Below are 19328 nucleotides of genomic sequence, written 5' to 3'. Positions count from 1 at the left end.
TTCATTCGGGAAAAATTTAAAAACGTTCGTGAGAATGAGAAGAGTCTCGAGTCGTTTCAAGATATTTTTTTTCTTTTCTTTTAACCGAATATAGTAACGCGGATAATTTTGAGACGATTTTGGTTTACGTTTGCTTCCGCAGAGGAAGCATTTTTTAAACAAGTTGAAGAATTTTCACTTTAAAACTTAACCTAATGATATAAACAACGATTAATCCTCAAGTATTTTTGACGTGATACTTTTATACGTATAAATATTAAAGCTCGGATGTTCGAGGAGGATGAAAAATGGTAAGAAGAAGATAAAAATCGACAAGGGTTTGTTATTTTATTACGAATCTTGTTTACTTTATTTTCCTTCGGTTTTTATTTCTATTTCTTATGAAATAAGGGGGCGTAAGTCTATGTTTGCGACGTCTTTACGATCAAACAGACGAGGTTCGAAACGATTCGATAAACTGGAGGATAGGCAGACGTGCGGCAGAATGCGGCACTGGCGAAAAATCGCGACGAAAAATTGGCAAAGCGGACGATTTTTCTGTGCATCCCGAGATCAATCGTCCAACTATCGTACATACATGTTTTTTTTCCTTCTCCCGGCATTGAATCGATATCGTGCCATACGCGTATAAACGTTGCGTCTATCGCCAAAACGCGATCGTTAATCATCGAAATTCAATCTCGTTTCTATTCAGATGGAGAATCGATGGAATTAGAATAAATAAACGAAAGTGGAAAAAGAAAAAAAAAAAAGAAAGAAACTTTGATGATGTTTCTTCTGGAAATAATAGTTTGATATATCAATTAACTTGTTTCATTAAATAGAATAAATTTCGAAATATTGAAGATGATGAATAAATCAAGACTCTTTCCTGTTTGAAAATAAGAATTATGATAGAATGATGATAAAATACGATATGATAAATGAATTAAACCTTCTTGCTGTGTTTAAAAATAGGAAAAGAATTGAATTTTAATATGCATGATATAATAATGTATTGCACAATTCGTATAACGTTGAAGAAGCATGTATGTTCTTTTCATCAGCCTCCACACACAATAATGTCATTCTGCTCCTTATAAGGGTACACAGGTGTGAATACATACGGTAAGCACACTTTTCGTCTCTACGAAAGTAGCCTCTACCCTGTTTGCAATTCATTAGAAGTAAAAAGAGCAAGGCACTTAATGCGAGTGGTACTTTATTCTTTCGAGAAACAATTGAAGCAAAAGAAATGAGTCATTCGAATCAAAGAATAGAGAATATTATTTCATACTTCGAAATGATAATTATAAATTTCTATAAATTTATACATTTTGTATATGATATACAAGGATAAACAAATTATCAATAACAAAAATCGATTGAACGATAAACTTCTACATTCCATTCCAGATTTAAATAGATTTTCCACAAATGTTGTTAAAGATTTTCAAATCAATTCATATACAAAATCAAATTAATAAACATTGAGCAAAAAAAATCGATCATATTATTCCATTCCAGATTTAAATAGATTTTCCACAAATGTTGTTATTAAAGATTTCCAAATGTGTGTTACGAGAACGATGCACTCTTCCCAATTCAATTCATATACAAAATCAAATTAATAAATATTGAGCAAAAACAAATCGATCATATTATTCCATTCCAGATTTGAATAAATTTTTTACAAAAGATTATTAAAGATTTCGAAACAAGAACGATGCACCTTTCGCAATCAATTCATATAGAAAAACATTGAGCAAAAACAAGTCGATCGATATTATTCCATTCCAGACTTGAATAAATTTTTCACAAAAGATTAGTAAAGATTTCGAAACAAGAACAATGCACCTTTCGCAATCAATTCATATAGAAAAACATTGAGCAAAAACAAGTCGATCGATATTATTCCATTCCAGACTTGAATAAATTTTTCACAAAAGATTAGTAAAGATTTCGAAACAAGAACAATGCACCTTTCGCAATCAATTCATATAGAAAAACATTGAGCAAAAACAAGTCGATCGATATTATTCCATTCCAGACTTGAATAAATTTTTCACAAAAGATTAGTAAAGATTTCGAAACAAGAACAATGCACCTTTCGCAATCAATTCATATAGAAAAACATTGAGCAAAAACAAGTCGATCGATATTATTCCATTCCAGACTTGAATAAATTTTTCACAAAAGATTAGTAAAGATTTCGAAACAAGAACAATGCACCTTTCGCAATCAATTCATATAGAAAAACATTGAGCACAAAAAAAAACGATCGATCATATTATTCCATTCCAGATTTGAATAAATTTTTCACAAAAGATTATTAAAGATTTCGAAACGCGTGTTACGAGAACGATGCACCTTTCGCAATCAATTGTTCCCACCGAAACGCCACGTACGTTCAAGGTTCGTTATGCCAGGGTTATTTAAATCAGATCCACTCTCACCGCATTGTTTACGCTCAATAGAGAGCGGAGGGCGTGCTTAACCTAACCCAATGCTCGGCTGTTTTCCTCGTACCTCGTCTACCACGCCGTGTGTGTCGTCTCTCGTCTCGTGCGCGAGGAGAGTGGCCCAAAGGGAATCGTGGGGACATCAGAAACAGGAACGAACGAACGAATGAACGGTGCATCGACCCTCGAACACGTGGCACCTCGGTCGAATCCGTGCCTGTTCCTCCTCCTGCGACCATATGCGCTTGGCTTCCTGGCTGCACTTCGTTTATAAGTGCACTTCATCGCCGGCTAAACCGGCGGCGGGTGGTTATTTCGAGGCGAGGCCCTTTAACGGGGAAAAAAAAAAAAAAAAACAAAAAGGAAAAAAAACGGGAGAATTCCCACCCCTCTTTCGTCACCCTTTGTCTACCGCCGTTCGAAGCTGAGTCAGCCATCCACCATGCCAGACTACCAATACCGAGAAATTGAATACCGCTGAATTTATTCTTCCTTAGATGTAAAGGGTAATTCTTGTTTCTTATGTACTGCATAGGGGTAGATGGTTTGACCGTTTCGAGAAAATATTTCATGGGTCAGGGGGTAAATTGTCGGATCTTTGACTGGAAAGCAGTTGGCTTGGTCTGGTTTGTATGGTAAATGGAGCTTGGTCCTCGAGAAGCAAAAACTCGGAACTTGGGCGCTTCGAGGATTGGCAAAAATGTTTGTTCTCTTAATTAAATGGCGATGTGAATTTTTAGAAGCGATGAAAATATGTCGATAAAATTTATAAAAGTTATTGGAAGATAGATTTTTCCATTCTGCATTTAACAGTAATAACAAGACAATTCCGAGAAGAACAGATTTTTCCAACTTCTGCCGTTAATAATCCGAAATCGCTTTTCCGTGGTCGAAACAGCCGTTGAAATTGAATAGAAACTTTCTATTTGAACAAATTCACGTGGATACGAACAGGCATCGATAAAGAAATAATTAACGTATGGTGGATCGATTTTTTTGATGAACGCGTTCCAAGAAAATTCGCGATGCCTTCGATGACCGCAAAGTCGGGTGACTCGAGAATATATTCATCTTCACAAATATTCACTCTATATAAAAAAAAAAAATATTGCCTCTTCTAATTAAAATATTAAAATATTTTTCGATAGATTCAAAATTCTACACGCGACAAAATATTTTAAAATATAAGAATTTGAGATTGAAAAATCACAAGACTCCGATCGTAGAATCCGTAAATGATCAAATAAGCAGAAGGGTCTGACTCGTGCCACTTGCTCTCCCTGCTCGGCCAAGTGAACGGGATCCGCCACAAACGGTGTGCGCACGCAACTGTGCGATCCACCTCCTATTACACGCTCCTATGCATAATGCAGAAACATAAACCTGGCGAATCGTTGAACGTCACCTGCGCGAAGAAAATCTCGATCGATGAAAATCCATCCAGCTTGATATCGCTTTCCCGCCGTCGTTTTATAACGCGTACGGCGTCTGTCTGGTCTGCCACGAATGACACCGCCGAACCATCGCGCACCGTCGTTCCATGGTTAAGTGGGTGGACGCGCGGCCGTTTCCGCGGTCACGATTCCATTCCGACTTTGGAGGCACAGGCTTCTGAATTCCGATCCCGACCGTGAACCTCGTTCATTTCGGTCGGCCGTACTGGCGAATGGCCAAATATCTCTCTTTCCGTCCTGGTAACGTGTCTAAACGGCCGCCACGAGACAGAGTTTCCACCACCCTTCCCCTCTTCTGCCTCCAATGCAATCGCGTTCAAGTGCATTACACCGGAGGTCCAATGCCAATCCGCGTCGTATTCTGAAACCAGTTTCTTCAGCCGGCCGATAGACGTGCTCCTCTGACGCGTCTACGTCAAAGAATTATGTAATTTTTGAATTGGAAACTGGATTTTCTTTATTCCTCTATTGTTACTATGGAAACACTGGTAATTGAATTGATAGAGGTTCGTTGAAATCCGGCTTAAAAAGGAATAAAATGAATGGATCGAATAAAGTGGAAAATTAATTTATTTTAATTTACGTAAGTGTTTTACGTAAGATATAATTTAAGGGGAAGATTGGTAGGTAAAAATTGGAAAACGATGTTTTAAACATAGGAAAAAAGAAAAATATAAAGATATTCGAAAAGAGGTCAAGCTTTATCTTAAATTTCTTTACAGGCATGTTCTTTCTCGATATAATAATTCTCGAGAATCATTTTAAATAATGCTCACGCGATGCAAAGTGAAAATTATTATCTTATTCCAAGATTGAAACAATGCACGTGCTACATCTACTTTTCATAAAAATAGAGGAGAAAAAAAAAATGTTGTTTAAAAGCTGTGGCCGCAATTAGAATAATGTCGATGAACCGAGATATTTTTTGGCATGTTATCGCGACCGAAAATCGCGAGTTAAACTTTTAACGTGGTAATTACAATCCATTCGTTCTTGGTCGGACGTCAAATAATAATTCGTGCAACCCCGTTACGAGTTTGCTCGCGTGCATGTAAAAGATTTCTTCTGACGTAATGAATAATGTTTGTTTTTTAAAATAGTATATTTAATACGAGATAACAGCAACGGTAAAATTATCACAAAAATATATCATCTGTAGAAATATATATAATTATAGAATATATAATTATAGAAATATATCATTCGTAACGACGTTTGTTCTTTGAAATGGTAAATTTAATCGATATGAAGTAATTAAAGAATATTTAAACAGATTTATATTGAAAATTATAATTGAAACTTTAATTAAAAATGTATCGAGTCGAGATCAAAAAATAATATTAATTCTTTAAGGTTGGTTAGATAAAATTACTAGAAAATCGATAAGACCCTATATTAATTTTCTAGTAACTTTATGCAGTGTAATTTTTATGTCAACAGAGTGTGTAACTAGAAATCACATGTTTTCACGTAGAATGCGCAATGTGCGTAAAGTAAAATGTACACACGTTCAAGAGTCGAAGAGTAACTCGTTCACCGGAGCAAAACCTTGAATTAGCACGGAAGAAAATCACCGACCATTCACCGAACATTCTCACAAGTTGGTGCATTCCCACGACTGAATCTTCACCCCTTTTATCGTCTATAATTTTATAGAATCTAACTTTCTTTTATACGATGAAAATTTAAGGAAAAAGTTTTTAAGTATGTAGTTTTTAAGTATTATGTTAATTCCTGTAATAATTTTCTTTGTATTGGTGTACTGCACCAGTAAGTTTCAGTCGTAAGTTACGTAATACTATAAAGAGCAGATATTAAGTGAAATAAAAAATACAAAGTTTCTCCATACAATGAAATTAGCTTTATAATTTTTTTTTAGTTCTAGTTATATTACACATACATTTATTTAAAAAGAGAAAAAAATGAAATGTAATGAAATTATAGATAAGAATATAAATATATTCTAACAGAATGGGGTCAAAAATGAGGAGAAGAAAGATATGGTAATACTGTCCTTATTGATGCGAGTAATCTATAAAATGGGGTCAGAAACGAAGGTAAATAGAAGAAGAAAAATATGATTGTTACCATTCCATATCAATGTGCATTTTTATGGATTCGAAATTCGATTCCGCTTCTCTTTGGAATTATTTTTTTTCTAATTTAGAAATTGGATCGAAAGTTTCAAGATCGAAAATTTTTAGAAATTGGAAAATTAAAACGATGAAAAACAATTATTTTTTCACACTAATTAAATAAATAATATACCATACATGCCATCCAAAAAGATCAATAATCACTCATTTTCTTGCAAAGAAAATAAATATCACGTTGTGTCGGTGACAAAAAACAAAGTAACAGTTAAATAAATTATCTCCTGTCCCCAGAACAATGTTCAGAACTCAAGAATACAGTCCTAACAGAGTTAATCGTGCGAATTTCATTATGCACATGCGAACACGTGAGGATGCGGCTTAAACCGGAGTTGTTTAAAGTTCATTGAACAATCGGTTGAGGTTCGCAATTGTAGGTTCACGATACGCATAAATAGGACGTGAATTCGTAAGCATCGCGTGTCTAGCTCTGGAATAGGAAGCCCTTTGAAGGGAAATTCTACAGGAGAGGGGAGAAAACACAGTACACGCTAATATTTTTACGCCATCGAGTCACGAGATGTCTTTCTCGTCTCTATCCTTTTTTTCTGTCGATCGTTTAATTACGTTTCAACCCTGTTTTTTTTTTTTCTTCCTTTTAAAGGAGATTCAACGAAGGTTCAGAAAGTTCCTTCGCGTGGTTCGCTTCTTTTTTTTAAAGAGGTAAAACCCATAATTAGGTTGCTCGGATGATAACAAATGAAATTGAAAATAACTGAGAAATTCTTGTCAAATGAAATGAATATTAATTGAATATCTTTTTAAATAAAAAAATATACAAAGAAATCGAGGAAAATTTAATTAAAAATAAATTTCACCAATTCGAAAAAAAGAACTCTAATTTCGAGAACAGCCGATTAATAAATTTTTCCCCATACAAGATTAATCATTGACCATGTTATCGATAAAAGAAGATAATCGATGAAAAGATTTGGGCAACTGGAACAGAGTACAAGTTGCTCAAAAAATTTAAGTCTCAAGAACGGAAGTTGAAAAGAATAGGATGCGTTATATAACTTTGAAATATCTGGGAAAGGATTTTGATTATAAAATTGATTTTTTCCACTCTCACGATATATTATACACAATGAAGAAAGAGAAATTTCTTTCGATTATTTATGTGGGAATCGAATAATGTTGTAACAAAGATCTTATGTTCAACAATGAAATGGAAAACAGTTCACAACATAATACTATGCAAATTAAAATTCAATAGCTTTGAAATTTATAAATTAATAATGAACTTGGAATTAACATCTCATCTCTTCTTATATTTAATGAATCGTTATAAATATGATATAATTTTACACGATAAACGATCGTTAAAATTCCTATTATACGTAATAATCTACACTTCTATTGAGCAATTAACAAGGTTTGCGCGTCTGATAAAACCGATAACCGATTCCAGATTAGGGCACTGAAATCAAAGTTCCGCGTTGCATAAGGTCGATCGATTAACTGGAATATCTATATAACGGTTACTGCACTTTGTTGAATCGGAATTAGTTCATCGCTCTCGCGTTCTTAACCGGCCGTTTTACCGAGTTGGATACGACGCAGCTTGCACGAGTAAAAGTGAAACAAAAACTGGAAGGCAATCGAGTGTAAAAACGCAAGCGTTTCTACGCGATATCTTATGCAAATCGATTTTGATGAATGAGAAAAATTATTGTGTACTTTGGGAAAAAATGAAAAGCAATCGAACGTAGAATGCACAATATCAAAAGTTTTTAGTTATAGCGTTATCCTCTAATAAGATAGTGAAGTGGATTAAATTCTACCTAAAATGATAAAATAGATTAGATTTCCTTTAAAAAATATTTTTTTTAATGAATAATTAATTATTAAACTAAATGATTATATACGATTCTTCTTGGAAAAATAAAAAATAATTCTTTCTGATCTTAATAAGTTCGTCCCTGAGAGATTGACTCAACTTAACACTTGTTTAAATTGCAAATATCTGTTCAGCCAATAAGATTTATATCTTAGTAATGAAATAAAGTCTTTAAAAATAAAACATCTTGTCCATTACACAAAAATTCCAACTTACATATATATATATATATATATATATATATATATACATTATTGAATTTCATAAGAATTTAAAGACTACATATTTAAAATTTTATGAAATATCTACTTTTTTAAAATATTAATGTAAATAAGGAAATTATCTTATCGTTATAGTTCAAATGTGCATCGAGAAAACTATTTATATGTCTATTTATTTTATGCTACGAATGGCATTTAAGTGCTTCTTACATCTCAACCCACGACATTGCAATTACTACGATCAATTATTTATCCCCCTGTTCGTGCCACGCTGCGTGAATTCCAACCGACAATCGAAGGACGCACGAAGAGTTAAGTGGTGGAAGATTGAGCTTTGAATCGAACCATCCCATTTCGTGGCCTTGAGCGAATCTCGTCTTACAACGTTATAATGACAAAGATCTGCACGAATAATACAGTTTCAAAGATTAATAAAATTGAAAATTTTATAATAAAAATTAATAAAATTGAAAATTTCATGGTTAAAGTTTTTCTATTAAGTAATCGATAGCTAAAATTTTGAATCATCGAAATAATTTTCAAACATAGATCATTTTCTCAAGTACGAAAGGGAAGAAAAAAAGTTGGAAAAGCAATTTCCATTTCAAGTAACGCGAAAATTGCGTTTCTTTCTCGTTCTTCGATGCCTTCTTTTATGCACGATAAAATACCATCCGAGACAATTCCCTTATTCATTAGATTAATTTCATTTTGTACGGTTAATGGAAGAAGAACGGGCAGAGAACGAGTTCAATTTGGCACACAAACTCACTCTATGCTCGGTCCATCTTGAGTGTCCTTAACAAGCAAGAAGAACAAGGATGAGTTTTCGTGTAATCGACTCGTTAAATTAAGTTCAGCTAAGCTAGGTTATATTTTGTACAAAAAACCTTTAAACATTCGAATTATTTTATGTTCTGGTAGCTATTAAATTAAACAAATAATTATGTTTTAATTCTCCACAATGAATACATATTCAATATAAATGATTGACGAAAACAATATAGCATGAAACACACAAAGAATGACAATTAACTTTTCCTAGAATGTTAAAAATTTTAATAATAAAAAGATATAATATAAAATTCACTAGCATCTAAAAAACCAGATAGATAAATTATGTATAATGCATTATATAGCCTTACATTCGTAAAAAAGATTTATGTTCGTTAAAAAAGCATAAACATTTTGTGGCATCGTTAAAAATATTTCATACATCATTTGAAATGTAATTTAGAAGCGTTTAAATACGTTCTTAAAATTATTTCTACAAAAAGAATTATTTACGCATACATACTGAGAAAGACATAGAAGAGATTCCAGAGCGATAGGTTAGGTTAGGTTATGTTTCTACGTATAGAGTCTCCATCGATGTCGTGATAGCAGTTTCTCTAGCAGTCAGTCCCTTTCCTATCCCTTCTCCACGATCCTTCCACAACCGTCCTGTCTCGCCTTTTATTCTTTTTCTTTTCTGGCTTCTTCGACCTCTCTTTCCACATTTTACCTTCGTGAACTTGGCTCACTGCTTCGTCTCAACCTCCCTACCTTCTCCATCAACAGCTAACCCCCTCCACTACTTTTTCTAGTGTCGTTCGTTTCTCGGACTCACCGATGGGACTACGTTATACACACGAGCGCGTATTCTACAAATTGTTCGGTCGAGGCGATCGTACGTAAGTACTACTACGAGAGTTCGTTCGCGAGAACAATTTCATGAGACTGTAATTCCTCTGCTTGACAAGACAGGAAATACTTGTCTGTCCTGTGTGCAACTAACAATAAGAAAAGGAAAAGTGATCATTAAGGGTTCCGGGAAGACGCTTCTTAACCTATTAACTATTCCTTTACGAAATTTTAGTAAAATTTTAGTGAGATTTTAAATGATAAGAAAGATTCTTCTTTTAATGATTTGAGAAATCGTAATAAAAATGTTTTAAAAATTATATTTTATAAAAAAAAATAATTACTAAATAAAATCTTATTGTAAGCATAACATAAAGTAACATAAAACATAAAAATTCTCTCTACTCCAAAATTTCTTAGATAGAAGCTGCGTAAATTGTCACAGTTAGAATTTAACTGAACAGTTCTATAGATTATTTGTAGAGGGTGTTCACAAAGATAACTTATACCTGGATTTTTTAAAGGAAATTCGAATCTGTGTAATAGAATATTTCACCATTGTTACGATGTTACTTAGGACTTACAGCTGCAGGATTTGCCGCATTGTCGATCGAAGAAGAACTTTCTCTGGCATCTGTTGGAAATTGTTCCATCAAGAATATAAATGCATTTTAAAGATGAAGGGAAAATAAAATTCTCGAATCTTTTAAAATAGAATAGTAATTTCAAGTTATTTGATCCAGAAACATAAAAATCTGGAAATCTTTCAAATGAAAATTCACTTCGAGATTGAAGATTTATTTAATTTAAAAATCTCTAATTCTTCTTTTTCATCTTCAATTCTTGTTATAATAAGAAAGGCAAGCAACGAGAGCACGCAATGTTAAAGTTTTTTCCAAAGAAAAGAAAAGAGAAACCACACTTGGTATACACTTCATCGCTCCGTTCACGGCAGGTATATTGCGAAGTCAAAAGCGAGTACCGGAAACACAATATCACGGTAAAAGTGGTCGTACTGTATGCGCTGAACGGTAATAACAGCGCACAAACTGTGGACTAGTGTTACACAATCAATTGTACTCGCGTGGCCAAGTTTACGAAAATAGTTTCAACAATTTCGTTTCGTTCCACATGTACCGATGTTGTTACGAATCGTGAAAGAAAACCCAATTTCTCGCCAAAGATTCTGTAATCCTTTCTCCCCTTTGCAATCGTCATTTAATAGATTTTATAATTTAAAAATGACACGTATATATTTATGTATATTTATATATATTGAATTTTATTTTAATATAATTATATTTAAAATTGAAAAAAAAATTTATAATTAATTGAACAATTTTTTGGAATCAAAATTTTGATAACTTGATATTTTTATTAGTTTATTATCTTAGTATATTGTTTGCGAATTTGACAAGCAATTCCCATTCTCATAAATATGTATATTTTTCATGATTTCAAGTTTTTTATTATCTTCATGTTCTGTTCAACTATTGTGACTAACAACAGTGTAATGCGTGAAAAGTGAAAATAACCAGTGAATGGAGTAGTAAGTACGTTGGCAATGCGTACGCTCAAGGTCTCTATCAGCAGGAAATTCTCGGTTACATGAACCCGACTACGAAAGGACATTAAAAGTGTAACAGTTTCACCGGTTTATTATACCGCGTCAGATAACGAATCTCATGTCCAAAAAGGTCTGTTTAATCTGGTGAGATAACTTCGAGCCTCGTTCCAGTTAAAACTATAAAGTGTATAAAAGTTACAAACTTAATTAAAAAAGTAGATCTTAAACTTGGGGTATTTTTTTGTGACAGAAAAAAAATATAAAAAGAAGGAATCTGATTTATTTTTAAATTTTCAATTTTTTTAATTCTTTTGTAGAAAAATTATAAGCAAAAAAAACGATACTTAAAAAAAATGTACAAAAATAAGTAAAAACATTAAATTATAAGAATCGTGTGAAAATTTTAGATATAATTAACCTTCTTACAGTTAATAACGAAGCTACATTAATTCTCATAAATGCACGCATATATGAGCGTAAGTTAAGTGCACTTTCGTCTTCACAATAGACGTGCTCCGTAATTCATTACAAATAAAAAGAGCAGAGTACTTCGCGCGAGTGGTGCTTGGCCCTTGAAAAACAGCCAAGGTACAAAATCGCGTTACTTTAGCTGTGCGTTACAGTGACTCGTTTGTTCATATACTTCATGATATTATCTAAAAGTTGTTAACACCTCATTTTTTTATATTTTTTTAAGATCTTCAATTTCTTTCTCTCTCTCTCTCTCTCTTTCTCTCTCTCTATATATTTTTTTGTTCATATACTTCAGGATATTATCTAAAAGTTGTTAGCATCTCATTTTTTTATATTTTTTTTTAAGATGTTCAATTTCTTTCTCTACATATATATTTTTTTTCACTCCATTGAACAGTTAAATTTCATAATAAAATGCTATATATAATGATTCGCTGTCTGATATATTAGTTAACTTTATTAATTTTTTAGCAACAATCCGTAATTTCATAAAATTTTTCCAATACAGAACAGATAATAAAAAACTTAAAGAGGAGGAACGATATCAAAATTTTGTTGACAAATCTATAATTCAATTATCGAAATAAACCATTTTCCTTGTATACGAGCAAAACACGAAAGATTAGCAACCAGTGTTCTCTGTTCACCATTCTCGAGTCATGAATTTCAGAGCTGTTTAAGACCGTCTTGATAGCCTGGGCTTCACTCTCGGTTCAAAGAAGCTTATAGAGCCAGGCCTAGTCTGAAAGAGATCCCCCTCTCTTCTCCACAGTCTCTCCTCTATTCTCCATTGTGCGTCTCTTTTTCGCTCTTTGAACGCTTTAAGAGGGAGGGAGAGTAAGAATCTTTCAATACGACCTCGCGAATCTTGCGAGTAGCGGTCGACAACCTAAGACGAAAGGAAAGAAAAAAATGTGAAGGAAACGAAAAAAAGATGGAAAACGAGGCGTGACAGACCTTAAAACAATAAACTTGTTCGCCGACGACTGCACACGATGCGTACGAATATCAGATACGAGGGAAAGACGACAGGTCACGCGTTTCAGCACTTTCGCGCCTCTAAACGTGATTCTGCACTTGTTACAGATCCTCGTGTCGTATTGCGAGTATCGTGCAGTGATGCGATACGGTGCGAAGAATTTATCTTAGATGGAATACTCGAAACTTTTCGAAACTCAATCTCGAATCAAAAAAACTTTCTGCTATTGTAAAAATAAAAGTTTGAAAAGTTTTTTCTCATTTTTTTTTTATCTTTCTATTTTTATATAATCTTTATATCTATTTTATTATTTTTTTTTCTTCGATTTCGCTTAGAAAAAAATTGTTTTAAATTTTGAAAAATTTCAAAAACTTTATGGATTCTATCTCTGGATGAAATTACAATTGCACCGTGTTGCATCATGAGGATACGTAACAAGTGTAGACGCACCATAATATACGAGGAATAGAGAGGAATTTCATAACGGAACATCGTCCATAGAGAAGGCGCGTACAGCTTTGAAAGCGTTTACTCTTTTATTGGTCTTTTTTTTCTTGCATTCGGTAGGACCGTTTCATAACAAACAACACGTGGACGATAAATATCTATTGGACAAGAGAGAGGAGTTCTCGATACCATTGCTGCATCCTTGAATCGGTATGCAGCGAAGAGAGGCGGATGAACGAATACGATTGGCGTGCTACCAAAAGGTAATTTGATGGAAAAGGAAGGAAAACGTTTCCTTGGATTTTTTTTCTATTTCTTTTTTCTTCCTCTTAGATTTTTTTTTTCAATGAAAAACATTGATATAATCTTCAATCTTTGCCAACTTATGAATTTTAATTTTCTTTAACCATGAAGTTATGAGGTTATGTAATATACCATTACGTGTAACACTAAATATATCTTAGTGATAGAAAAAACACATAATATATAAAAATATATAAGATATTCAAAATATTCATTATGATATTTAGGGGATAAATTAAATTGTATTAATTCCTAAGTAAATGAGATAATTATTTTATAATGAAAAGTATCATCAGAGAATTGAATCGTTAATTAAATTAAGTTTGGATTTACGTGGATCTTTCTAGATCTGATCCATCAAGATGTTCTTTCTCAGTTAAAAAAAATCTGTATCATTAAATTCTTGGTATCGTTTGAAAGTTTGATTTCTTCGTATCGTGAAGGCTCATCGAGCTCCGGCTATCGAGGGGTCTTGAAAGGATTCCTTTGAATCGAGTCACTGTCCGCGCAGCATACTGAGGGAACCGTTCGCGTCTGGTTTAGTCATTGCTTGGAAATCTACCGAAGAAATCTACTTTTAGGATTTATTTCTAAATTCTAGAAATGCACCAACAGATTATATCAATTAAATTTAAAAGTTGAACGCTTTAAAAAAATTCCTTTTTTAAAATTCCAAAAACGAATAATTGTAACAATTTCCAATATAAATTTAATTCAATTTAATATTTTTTTTCTTTTTTTTTTTGATAATTCATTGCTAATTATTCTTAAAATAAATAATTTCGATGAACTTTAAAAAGAAGAGAAAGTACATAACCTCTAATGTTTCACACGTTGTATCATAACCTCTACCATAACTTTCGAAAAATTTTAAAAGCATTCCAAAGAATTTAATATTGATATTTCTGTGATGTATTAATATCTTTATCATACTTAATTCTTAAATTTCAATGAAGGTGAAAAAAAAAAGAAGGGAAAAAATACCTGATTGCAACACGACGTCCGGTTCCTTCGAAGAAAACTTTCATCGAGGAGGGAAACGAAAGTTTCGAAAAAGCGAATTGGTCACGATCCGCTGATCGATTCGCGCGTACCCAACGCGAGAAATTAAACGAACGCACGCGTAATCCTTGGATTTCTCGTTGGAACATTTTCATCCTTCGCTTCCTGTTCATTTCCAAGTCAAAGAGAGAGAACCGAGGGAAATGCAAGATCAGCTAAACCTCGGCCGTGTCGTTCCACCTAGGCCGGCTTTAACGTTATGTAAAGTGATTCTTTTTCGCGAAAAAATAGACCTGCCACGTGATGTGGTTGGCCTATGCGAAATACATACAAGGTTTTATACCTTCCTCGTTTTTTATCAAATTTTTATGACTATTCCAAGAAAATCGAAAGTATTTCCCCCTCTTTCTTTCATTTATCAATTTCGAATTCTTATTTATACATCGATGCAATTGGAAAAGTATTAAATATAAAGAATACGATGACACAATTTGAAAAGAAATAAATCAATAAGCATTCTTCGTGTAATGATTTTTCATAACAAATTTTATATTTTATTTTGAAAGTATTCTTTTTTTATTAATTACGTGAAAGTACCATTAAACGATACTATTAAATAATAATGTATTATAAAAATACTTTTTCTTTCACCGTACGTAAAAATATATATATATATAGAAGAAATATTTTCCCATATGTTAACTATTTAACATCTCTTAATAATACTAAACACAAAAGAATCATTAATCACATTGACTTCTCGCTCATTTCATCCAACCACTTACTTAAACATCTTAAATAATCAAAAAACAATGTCAGAAATTATTCAAACTAATTCAAAACTCATTTTTCCCAAGTTTACACCTAATCGACAAATAAAGCGACGTTGAACTTTATCACAAGACTGTAAATAAAAAAAAAAAAGTGAAAAATTGCAAACTTCACTATACTCCCCGTGAATAGTCCGTCATTCCAGTCGGTCGTCTATTCCTCCATAAAGAGTGGAGAGCTGGTCTCAATCGGGTTGCAAACCTGGGTCCACTTACGCGCGTCGATGCGTTCGAAAGCACGCAGGCACACGTGTGCGCCCCTCTCCCCCACCTCTCCAGGTTACCGCGGAGAACAAAACCGAAAAGAAGAAGTGGAAGATGAGAAAGCCTTGCCGGGGGCGGTCAGTGGCCTCTGCACCGGCTACCATGAGACGACAGAACCTCCGGTTGCCTCTCGATTCTTTACAGGCTTAGACGGCTCCAACGAGAATAATAATGGGAATTATTATCGCAAACGATGACTCGAAACGATGGCTCCAAAGAAATTGTAGTGAACTTCTTTTGCAACCCCTTTTGTCGGAGAGATGGGTCGCGACAAGAACGGTAAATAGGAAAATGTATGAATTAGGGTTGGTGAATGCTTGAATCGAAAATCGCTCGATCGATTCTCTGCACGATGAACGGTGCACTTTTGGATAATTGAGAATTTTACAGGGAGATAAGAGCGGATCTATTTGCGAAAATTGTTTATAAAATTGTTGCTTTGAAAAAAAAAGAAAAAGGATTGTGAATCCGCATACGAAAATTGTAAATCGATTCGTCGAGTAAGAACGATCTATATAATAATCTACCCCTTGCACGCACGTATCCGTTTATCGTTAATCAAACGAAAATGTGTTACATCTGCTTGAAAATAGCAGTAACGTATAGCAGCCCGATATTGGTTTGCAACGAGCGTATTACTTGTTTGTTCAGATGGCAAAAATCGATCGTAAGGATAGGAAAAATATTATATCACGAACAATCGAAGTTTAATCAAAATTAATAAAAAATTTATTTCTAACGTTTTGAAGCGAACTTTTTCATAAATAAACTAGATAAATAGTAATAGAAATCGAAAATGTTTGAACGTTGGAATGCTTGAAAATATCGAAAATATCGATCCATCTTTCGAGATGCAAATGACCCGAAAAACGATTCTGGGACACGCAGAAATTCACTTCCTCCTTCGAAAGACAAACGTTTGTCATTCCGCTCTGTAACTTTTCTCATATCTTCGTGTTCCTACAGAACATTCCAATGGGAACGAGGTGAGATCTTCGCTCGCAACTATCGTTACAAAAGACTTATTATTAGTTCCGCAACTCGTTTCCCTCGATTGCATAGCTATCGTTTTTTTTACGGCTCGTTTGTAAGTTCGAATTTTGGAGGACGCACAAAATTTGCATTCTTTCTTATCTATAACTATCTTATCTTAAGTAATAAAACGAAAACAACCATAATTATATCCGTTGGAAATCCATGAATATAAATTATAACTTCTTCATTTAGCCACAAATAATGATCCCAAATGTATAATCGGCCTCGAATATTCTCAAAATTTAATAATTATTACAGCTAATAATAAAAAAAAACGAAAATAATTAAATATGAAAAGAAATATTAATATTATTTTTAATAAGTAAACCAAAGATTCATAGAAAACAAATTTTCAATGACAAATGTAAAATGAAAAATGTAAAAGAAACTTCGTTTGGCTCAAATGTATCTGATATCCGAGTTGTCCGCCATATTTGCTATTCAAGATTTCAACAAGTAATTGTAAAAAATCGAATTACTAAATTTACCAGCAGAAATCAAAGGAATTAAAAAGAATTCCACGCTGAAACAAGCAGGATCAATAGGCTGTAACATTCAACGGCCTCTGGATCAGGATAGGGGAGGGCAATCGGAAATTCGGTAGTTTGGCGAAAGAGAAGAGGAAGGTGTAACACGGCAAGGGGCGAATTGGGCCGCTATACGAAGAAAGATGACGATAATGAAGATGATGCGGCGAAGAAATAAAAAGGAAAAGGAGAGGGGGGCATCCGGTCGACGAGCAAAGGCATTCAGACACGTATTCCTCGTCCCCGTGGGGCAACGCTCCTACTACACGTGGAAAAAGAGCTTGGCGATTTATTCTAAAGGTTTGTAAAGAAATATCGTTGGAAACTATCCATTCCAATCTTTAACAATCGACTATCTCTGATCAATTTGCAAATAAATCACAAACGACGTGTATTCTCCAAACGAGGAATGGAATAAGAAAAGAGCTTTATTTCAACGATTGATAGAACGTTTCCAATTCTTTAATAATCTATCGATAGTGCCTATAATTTATAAATTTTAATTCGTAAGTAATTATAATTTAATTCGTAAGTAAATTATAAATTTTGTAGTTGATTTATTCGATGAGAATTTTTTCTATATCTTCTATTTCATTAGAGCGCATTAAAAACGACAATACTGCTTTTCAATCCATTGTTATTCGATTTTTTAAAATGAAATTTTAAAATTTTCAACACTTCAATTTTAAATTTCGTCGATGAAATATTTTACGAAATGAGGTTTTTGTATTTCGTGAAAAAGAAGATAGATATCCTGTAATTCTATTTCGTTTACCTGGCATTTTGGAAATGATATCTGGCGACTCGTTTGGACGGAATATCTCGTCCATATACAATATATATAAAGCGACTGGAATATTCATTTAAAATGAAAGAGAAAAAGATAAAAAATTTATAGAGATAAAAATAATGAATTTTTCAAAAAAATGAAAATTTTTCGATGATAAATAAATCGAAACTATTTTTTTTTTTACGCGTCAAAGTTATCAAAGTTACGATAAAACGGTTCGATATGATTTATAGAGCATGAAATTATTTAACGATGATAGGGAGCAGTTGTCGCAATGAGGAGATACCGAGACTGAAGAGTGCAATTGTCGCGTAACAAACTAAGTAGATAGATAACGGCAATTTATCTATTATAATACGTGACCACTTTCTCCGACCACTGTCCGTGCTCAATTGATGAATGAAAATTGATAGATCTTATTCTTAACGATATCTTGAGGATACTTGCATGTTTCTCAAATTATTCTTCTTCAACGAAATTTTTGAAAATCGAGATTGTTGATTGGGACGTGTGTTACCTGAGTTGGGATAGGTACAAAACTATTGTACCAATTTCCAGATTTATAAGTGTGAGAAAGGTCAATTTTTCGAAAATTTCTTGGAACAGGAGCAGCTGTTGTATAAAGAATACCGAAAATTCTTCGTTAGATTTATAAAAGAAAAAAAAAAAATATACAGTCATAAATATTAGAAAAATTGACAAAAATTCCAATGATATCATATTTACTGCAGTTAATCTTTTACTATACTAATATTAAAAAATCAAGCATTCGATAAAATTTCAAGGAAAGCAAATTGAGTCGAAGAATAAATAATATAATTAAGCCATATAGTTGCAGATGAAATATTAATTTCAGTTCGTAGCCATCGCTAACCGATACCTTGGCCAGGGGAAAAGGGCAGATACCTGGCGAAGGCGAAGACTACAGAACGCTATAGAAAATGGTAGAGTGGAACGGAGGCCAATACACGATGGACGGAGCTCGAGGACCAGGTAAAGGCCCTTGTTCTCTATTGTGCCACGGTTTAAGCTGACGCTAGTGATAGATACCTTTCTTGGCATTATGCGCTACCCATACCATTATACCTTTTACACGATACCGTTCTTGATCTTTTTTTATAATTTCTTTTTTTTCCTCTGATCCTTATATCCTAAAGATTAATAATAGAGAGAATTAATAAAGCCATATAGGATGTCGGGAGACATTCAAATTTTGTAATCTCCTTTAATGTCCTTTCTCATTTTTCCTCCATCCAAAAAAGATCGCTCTCGATTTAATTTTTCTAAAAGATCGTGAAGATAAGAGAAATCGAATACAGTTTCGCATAATATTGGATTGAATCATTTTATTATATACGAATACACGGTATGCATCGTG

At 33.3% G+C, this 19328-nt stretch overlaps 1 protein-coding gene across 7 annotated transcripts in view; it reads right to left on the bottom strand.

Annotated features, from left to right (window-relative positions):
• The window catches only part of LOC102677369 (protein sidekick), a 43155-nt gene that overhangs the window by 18689 nt on the left and 5138 nt on the right, over positions 1 to 19328 (bottom strand). The window contains exon 1 of one of the 7 annotated variants that reach the window (XM_031512642.1): positions 9476 to 9968. The exons of the other annotated variants lie outside the window; for them this stretch is intronic. The gene's annotated coding sequence lies outside the window, so the exon portion shown is untranslated. Of the gene's footprint in view, positions 1 to 9475; positions 9969 to 19328 lie in introns of those variants that run through there. 7 annotated transcript variants of the gene reach the window in all.

Source organism: Apis dorsata, unplaced genomic scaffold (assembly GCF_000469605.1).
Source record: "Apis dorsata unplaced genomic scaffold, Apis dorsata 1.3 scaffold_37, whole genome shotgun sequence".
Taxonomy (NCBI): domain Eukaryota; kingdom Metazoa; phylum Arthropoda; class Insecta; order Hymenoptera; family Apidae; genus Apis; species Apis dorsata.
The sequence above is the reverse complement of the archived record's forward strand: the minus strand, read 5'-3'. Positions and strand labels throughout refer to the sequence as shown.